The following is an 8,642-nucleotide window of genomic DNA, read 5'->3' on the forward strand; positions in this document are numbered from 1 at the left end:
TGGAGGCGCTGCACGTGAAGTAAGTTGGACTCGTAACCACTACCTCAGATACCTGTCCTGATGATATCCTCTATAACACCAAGCGGGAGACTCAGGAGTCCTGTTACTAGCAGGTGCACCACCACACACGACCTTGTAATGGGGACCGGTTAGACCACACGGGCCAATGTGAGATTGGGTGGGTCAGACAAGGGGGGTCCAGCCGTTACATATATATATATTGTGACATAGTCCAAAGATGTTAGGCAGCTTTCTGCCCCGTTTTAGGTCAGAAAGTGCAGGAATAGTTAAAAATGATCCATTCCACAGCTTCACATTTACTCAGGCTGGTGGATGGAAAATCCAGACCACAGTTTACAATGTGTCTAGTTCTCCCTCACCTGCCCTCCTAATCACTTGCACAGGTATTTAGAGCAGAGAGGTTTGCTTTTCAGTCTCTCTTCTTAGAGCCTGGAGACTGGGGGTTTCGCAGCTCCCCTGCATCCAGTTCGGGGTGGACGGCCCCTTCAAGTATCACAGAGGATTTGCCTGGACACTTGGGACCGAGTTCCCACCACGAACAGATAAGACAAACACATGTTTATTGCCGTATCTAAAAGACTGTATGCTGTATCTAGTGACCCTAAATGAGAGGGCATTGTTTTATGCTGGGGAACCAGGTTAATTGGCCCAGCAGCAGTTAGAGAGGCTGATTCTGCTGTGTAGTTAGATCCCTGAATGGGATAGGATTTCTTGATATGATTTGTTTTTTTGTTTCTTAAAAGTGACAGTATGTGAAATGTTATAACGGTGATATGAGTAAACCGCTGAAGGTTCATGTCTGAGTGCCTCCTGCCTACACCTGTTAAAGCTGCAGTCCCTTACTGGGATGAAAATAAAGCAGGCAGAAGCCTGAGTTAAGCAATGTAATACTTTGCATGGTCCTGTTTTTGTATAATTAACCCTAGAAGACTGTGTCAGGAATATCCCAGACAGACGTCAACGCTACAAAAGAGGGGCGTTTGTCACATATGGTGGAGAATGCGGGTCGACACTAAAAGGTCTGTGGGTTTGCAAATAAATGCGGGGTTTAAAATGGCCGCCCAGCCGAAGTAAAAGTACAGATGCTATGAGTGAAGTATGTCCTACTGTGTATAACCAGTTGTGCTTCCAGCATACACAGAGAATGTGCGAAATGTGGATGCAATAGCACCCTGAACCCAAACAGAAAACCAAAATGTTTTGCTGAAGAAAGTAAAAATTGCAGCTAGCAAGTTGTCCCTGTCGGGTTTCTAAAATGGCCAACATCAAATGTTTGTTTTGTAACGTACATAACCATGAAAAACAGTGTCCCTTCAGGCCATACGATGAGGATGATGACGACTCGTATGTGGCCCCTGGAAGAGAGCCGTACCCACAGATGAATTTAGTATGCTGGGCCTGTCATGAAGTAGGTCACATGGAAGATGTGTGCCCCCAAATTTTCAAAGACAAACAGCTGCAAAAGCAAGCAACACCCTGTGAGTGCAAGCAAGATGTGGAAGCTACCAGTGAGTGTGTGCCCAGTACCACTGATATCTCTGGAGCTAATAAAGCAAAGAGAAAGAAGAAGAAAAAGAAAACTGTTCCTCAAGTCACAGGGGAAGTGACCGAGCCACTTGAACCTGCGCTGTCAGGACATGCGTCAGAAAGGTGCCGAGATGTGCTGCAGACTGGAGTGACCGGTAGAATTGTCACGGGAACCGTGGCAAAGGAAAAGGAGGAGCAAAGGGAAGCTGAATCCTTGATCCAGGATAAAGAGGCTTTGATTTCTGCACTCCAAGCTGCCCGCCATGATTATGAAGTCCTGCGGCAGGGATTGATGAAGGAGCGAGAATGTAACAAGAAAGAGCGAGAAGTGAGTGCCGAGTTACAAAGGTGTATACTTCCAGCTTTACTAGAGCACGAGGCTGTGAAGAAAACAGTCTCTCTTACGGAGTGAGCTGGAAGAGGTGACAACTAGTCTGGAAAAGGCCAACACCGTAATTGCCACCATGGATGAAAAACAGATTAAGTCTGACAAATTGATTGCTATCCTAAAACAGAAATACGGGAAGGCTCTACAAGAGGTTCACGCGCTCAGCACAGAGGTGCAACACTCACGCCTGGAGGGCCACGGTCTGAACACAGAGCTGGGAATATTGAAGGAAACCTGTGAGAATGCCCTGAGTAATTTAGAGACTGTAAAGAGAGAGAATGTAATTCTGACACAGAAAAATTCAGTGAAGGTGATAAGAAGCTTCACCAAGCAGGAAAAGTGGAGAAGCAATTGATACAGGAAAAATTAGAAATGCAGGAAGAGCTGCAGAAGCAGATGGCTGAGTGCAAGATACAGTACGCCGAAAGGGAGGAGGTGTCCGTCTGTCAGGTGGTCTGCCTGACATTGCGCTATGAAAGTGAGATGGTCGATATCCACAAGCAGCTGGACCACACGGCAAATGAGGGGGCCCGGCTGGAGCTGGACAAGACCCAGAAGGAGCACCTGCAGCTGCAGGTCAAGAATAGAGAAAATGAAACAGAGTTAAACCTTGCTCTGAAACAGGTGACAGACATGGAGTCGCAACTCAACTCCAAAGAAGTTGAATTAGCAGCCGCACTGAGTGGAAAAAGAAATACAGAAGGACAGCAACAAAGACACTACCAGGACATGGGAGAAGCTGCTAAAGTGGTTCAGTCGGGCTATCAATCCTACCTCCTAACCAAGCAAGCTGTACGTTCCTATACGTGTATCTTCAATGCTGTTGCAATATTACGATTTGCTATAAAGATGAAGTTGGAGAAAGAGATTCCAAGGCTAAAAGAGACACGGTCACAAAAGGAGACCAGGGAAAGTAAACTCAATGCCCTCACTGATGACAAAGAGGAAGGAGAAAGAATTGACTTTGATTGTGCTGCTGTTATTCCAGAAACAGATAGGCACCTTCCTGAGAATACTGAGAATATTCTCCCTGATCTGGGATTCAAAAATCCAGATCCTCAATTTCATTTACGTTGTTCAGATGATTATCAAACTAGTGAACACACCCAGGCCACCACAGAAGATGTTTTAGCCAAGTGGGTGGCAGTTCCTGAAAACACAAACTTGATGAAAAATCCTGTTGACGTTGTTAATACGGACTACGTTTATACAGAGGCAATTAGGTCTCCAAGACCCAAAGGCCTGGTAATGGCCCCAAAAGGGAAATCAAAGATTTCTGATGAGAGGAGACATCTCAGTAAGAAGAGCCTAGAAGGTTCAAAGATTGACTAAGGTCAACGCTGAGCCTGAATAGTTCCAGATCTCGCCACTCTGGACCACAGGGTGAAGCCAAGGAGAATCCGGTCCGAGTGTCTCGTCAATGGCTGAAGAAACAGTCCAATCATTTGCAGGTTGCAGCGGGCGTTGAAATAAAGTCAGAGGATGTAATGGACTGGAAGTCAAGAAAAAAAAATGTTTGGGGAACTGACCGTTTTTTTTTTTATGTTACACGTGTGGACTATGTCACGGACACTTAACTTTGCAAATAAGCTAGTGTAGTTATGCTATATTAGGCCTCTAGAATAAGCATTTTGTAAATATTGCAATGTTATATTGGTTCTCTGTGTTGAAAATGTAGCTAAACTACAAATTACTATACAGGGTTGATGGCCCTTTTGGTTGGTAAATATATAATGAGGTTCATATTTTGAGTAGAAAAGAAAAAACCCAGGGAGGTGATAGAAACTGTCTGGTTTTGTGAGTATATTTATCATATCCTGGGTTATAAGAATTTGTGCTAGACATTTATTTTTCAAAATAGTTCCCTAATAGAGAGCAACAAAATATGTTTGCCAAGTATAGTCTCTTATGACGAAACCTATTGTCCATAATTGCCGTGGAAAAAAGTTAATATTCGTGTCATGTGAATGCTTAATATTGTACTGGGGAGTTAGCTCAAGTATTTCAGGTAGGACGCTCACCCCAGTGAGGTCCATGGCCGCTCACCCCAGTAGGTGTGAGCTGGGGAGGGGGATATGTGACATAGTCCAAAGATGTTAGGCAGCTTTCTGCCCCATTTTAGGTCAGAAAGTGCAGGAATAGTTAAAAATGATCCATTCTACAGCTTCACATTTACTCAGGCTGGTGGATGGAAAATCCAGACTACAGTTTACAATGCGTTTCTAGTTCTCCCTCACCTGCCCTCCTAATCACTAGCACAGGTATTTAGAGCAGAGAGGTTTGCTTTTCAGTCTCTCTTCTTAGAGCCTGGAGACTGGGGGTTTCGCTGCTCCCCTGCATCCAGTTCGGGGTGGACGGCCCCCTCAAGTATGTTACAAAAGGTGGGGGAGTGGGGAAAGTGAATGGACTGGGCGCTTCCCAAATAATAATAAATTGGTGTAATGAATAACACACCAGTGAATACACAAATAAACCTTACACCAAAAGGTGAATAAAAATATATAGTGTAAGAAAAAGCAGCTCAACTTCCTCTGGTGGGACAGTTCCAAGTCCCAGGATGTGAATTTTCTTTTCTTGGAGTTGAGGAGGAGCGCAGGGAAGGATCGTGATATGTAAAAAATAAGATATATATATAGTGCAGATGGTAGATCACTGCTAGAATAACATTCAATAACAGGAATAGAACTCACAAAAATCGTGGTAGGTTATAGCATGTCAGAGATCCATCTCTCTCTGACTGGAGCCCTTTGTATAGCAGGAATCAGGATATCCCTCAGTGGAGTGATTGATATGTAAATAAAGAGAATCACAATAGTGCATACAATTTGAACTATAAGTCATGTATTGATCACAAATGGTTTAAGGAAACTCACATTTTCCCTTAGTAAAACTCGTGGTGGAGAGAACCGCCGATTGAAGGGTGGCGTTGTGTATAGCTGCTGCCCGGTGCTTCACTTGCACCTCCCGGTGGATTTCTGCATCAATCTCTGCCGTTGCGTCACTTCCGGTCGCGTCACTTCCGGTCTCGTCACGGTGAGGGCGGTGAAGCCAAAATGGGTCTGGTGTCAGCGATGAGATTGCCAGTCCTTCAGTGTGTGGATTCTCTTGATTAACTCTACGCGTTTCGCACACTGCTTCGTCAGGAGTATCACAATACCAGAGGATTTGCCTGGACACTTGGGACCGAGTTCCCACCATGAACAGATAAGACAAACACATGTTTATTGCCGTATCTAAAAGACTATATGCTTTATCTAGTGACCCTAAATGAGAGGGCATTGTTTTATTCTGGGGAACCGGGTTAGTTGGCCCAGCAGCAGTTAGAGAGGCTGATTCTGCTGTGTAGTTAGATCACTGAATGGGAAAGGATTTTGTTTATATGATTTGGTTTTTGTTTCTTGAAGTAACAGTGTGGGAAATACTACTGTATAACACTGATATGAGTAAACCGCTGAAGGTTCATGTCTGAGTGCCTCCTGCCTACGTGATACAAAAAGAAGATGGGGGAGCACAGTTAGTGGTGTGTCCAATATACTAATGGTCAATATGGTGGAACACACCTCTATTGTGGGCGCCAGTCTATGTGGCAGACTCCATATAATGATGGTGTACAGACGGTAGTGTGTATTAGTGGGTGGGAAGAATATAAATAAATGGAAAACTTACACGGCCTTGTGTAAGTTCTATCCCATCAAGGTTTCTTTGGAATGGTTTTCTTCTTTGTAGGGTTTTTTCATCTGCGGTCGTCGCTTCTCTCCTTCTTTATTCCTCCAACTTTCTTCTTTTGATTGTTTTCTCCCTCCAGTTGGTTTGTCCTCGTAAAAATGGAAAGGTATTATGAGCAATATATATATGTAACAGTTATATTATGAAGGGGGGTGATGGAACAATGTGACAATAAACCGTTGCAATGCAATGGTATGAACAAACACTCACACGGGCCAGTGTGAGTGGTCTCTTATCAAGGTGTCTTGATGTTCCTGATTAAGGGATCAGTTCAAATTGTCAGATGTCTGTGAACATCTGGCAGGAATTGGTGTTAATGTAGCCTGATGTTCAAGGTACATAGGGATAAAAAAACGATATCTCTTAATACTCACACGGGCCAGTGTGAGTACACACTTGTAGTGGTTTCTTTTTCTCTTCTGGTGTTTCTCTTGGATTCTTCCTGCAAAACTTCCTGGTTATGGTCCTAACCAGGAGAATCCTTGAGGAGTCTGCAATACCGCAACGTGATCCCACGTAGCACTGCACTGCTCTCTGCAGAAATGAATGCACACGCTGACTCCTCAGGGGAGGGATTCCCAGCCGGATTATCCCTTTGCAAACAGTCTCTGTTATGCAATCAGAGTCTCTTCCTGCTACACACTGTGCTGACAGTCAGGCTCTGTCCTGCAATCTCTTTCTCACTAGAAGTACAGTGAAGGGGTCCCTGTCTTAAGGCAGTTCCCTACACAATGCAGTTACTTCTCTACAGTGACTCAGGGAATTAACTGGGCCCTGGGGTTTAACATTCTGGCCTAATCCTTGGAGCACTGCTCTTTGGATTTAACCTGCAGCTTCAGGCTCCTTGTCTTCCCTGACTGCTTCCTGTTCCAGCATGCAATAGTCTTTCCTGCTATTCAGCAGAATCCTGCAGCCCTACTGGCTCCCTGGTGCCAGGTGGTGTCACGTTTCGGTCAGCTACATGTGACCTTCCTCGGATGTAGTGCCTTGGTTTTTGTTACCCCAATATACTTGTCATATCTACCTGGCTGTGTGCTGTCTCTTCTTTCCGGATGAAGTTCTGGTAATACCTGTTGTTTTAATATGCATATGGGATAAGCATCAGTATATCATTGTTTACAGAGTGCCTGCTGCCTTGTTTTATATATATATATCTATATCTCAAAGAAAGAAAAGAAAAAGAAGCGCAAGCTCCATAGTGTGATACTGTAAGGAAATGTAATCAAAAATATAAAAATTGAAAAAGGTCCCTTGGACATGCACTCACAAGAGATCCAATAATAAACAGCATTAATGAGAAATCTCAATTGTGGAGTCGTCACTACCAGGGTGTGCAGCAATCCATGATGTGCAAATGATTGAGTCCCAATGTGATGTATAATAGAGGTGAGTAGGTATACACAGTAAAGTCTCACAATGCAGGGAAAAAGAAGCAGACAGGGAGGAGGGGGACTGGGGAATCTCGCTGAACTCAGCCGTGATGATATGACGTGCAGTTCTGGGTCCCTCACCAGTCACACTTCCGCAGATGGACTCAGGGGTTGAAGTCCCTGCCTCTTCTAGTAAATAACAGCTTTCTTATACCTCCGTATAACGTCTGCAGAGACCTGTGCCACCACTCAATTCCTCAGGAACAAACAGGCACACGAGCAGGAGTGACGTCACCACGTGCAACGTGGCGTCCTGACGCGTTTCGTCACCAGAAGTGACGACTCCACAATTGAGATTTATCTCATTAATGCTGTTTATTATTGGATCTCTTGTGAGTGTATGTCCAAGGGACCTATTTTCAATTTTTTAATTTTTGATTAAATTTCCTTACAATATCATGCTTTGGAGCCTGCGCTTCTTTTTCTTTTCTTTCTTTGTGGCAACACCATTACTGAAGCTGCAGACTGCTCCTGGTCGGATTGACTATCTTTCGTCATTGGACTTTACCTACTGTACATTCATTCGTCGTTTGATTATATTTTATCTGATTTTATTTTAGTGCGGGTATAGATGGGTTTTCACCTATCACATTGGGTAATTTCTATTTCAAGGTGCACTTTTTGCACAATATATTCATCTCATAGCCCATCGTTACGGTATGTAATCAGGGCACATTTGTAGCACTACTATATTTTTTGTGTTATATATATATATATATATATATATATATATATATATATATATATATATATATATATATATATATATATATATATATATAAAAAAGAGTCCCGCTCTACACCTGAATTAATATAAGTACATTTCATACTTTTTTTAATTAAAATTATTTCTCCATATACATTTTTTTTTAAAGAGATATATTAATAAAAAATCAGATAAAAATATATTCTTCAGTAGAGCTCAAAAAATGTCTAATAAGTAGTAAAAAAAGAGACACGACCGAAGAGTCCCGCTGGATCTTACCAAGGTGGCTGTGTGAACCTGCTGCTCCTTAACAATGGATTACCAACCCTAAATAACCCTGGGTCATTACAAACCAATCTAACCAAAATGATATGAATACTGATAGCTGAACGCATAAAGACTATTCCGACACACAAATTTAGAAAATCTATATTCAGCCATAAAAACGTAATATCCGGGTCTGAGGCCCAGTCAGGAGAGCAATGCTTTTTGAGCCCGGAACACAAAGGCCCAGACAGGATTTAGGGCCACCTCTTCTCTACCAGAGCACCGGAGGGACAATTACAGAGGTGAGGACAAAACACACAAAAACAATATCACAAGAGAGAAATTTGTGAAAAAGAGACCAGACCACCAGACCGCATACTGATTAATATATAACATGTGTACAAATTACAATAAAATATAGCACGACAACAACTATAATCCCATATGTTCCTATAAACATTCTAGGCAGATTGTTATTAAAAAAAAAGCATCTAGATCAATGGCTATGTTTAGACCTAAAAGTGAACTGTTTTGAACGTGAATATCCAGTAGGGTTGCCAGGTGGCTTCTCCAAAAA

Source organism: Ascaphus truei, chromosome 19, assembly GCF_040206685.1.
Source record: "Ascaphus truei isolate aAscTru1 chromosome 19, aAscTru1.hap1, whole genome shotgun sequence".
Lineage (NCBI taxonomy): Eukaryota > Metazoa > Chordata > Amphibia > Anura > Ascaphidae > Ascaphus > Ascaphus truei.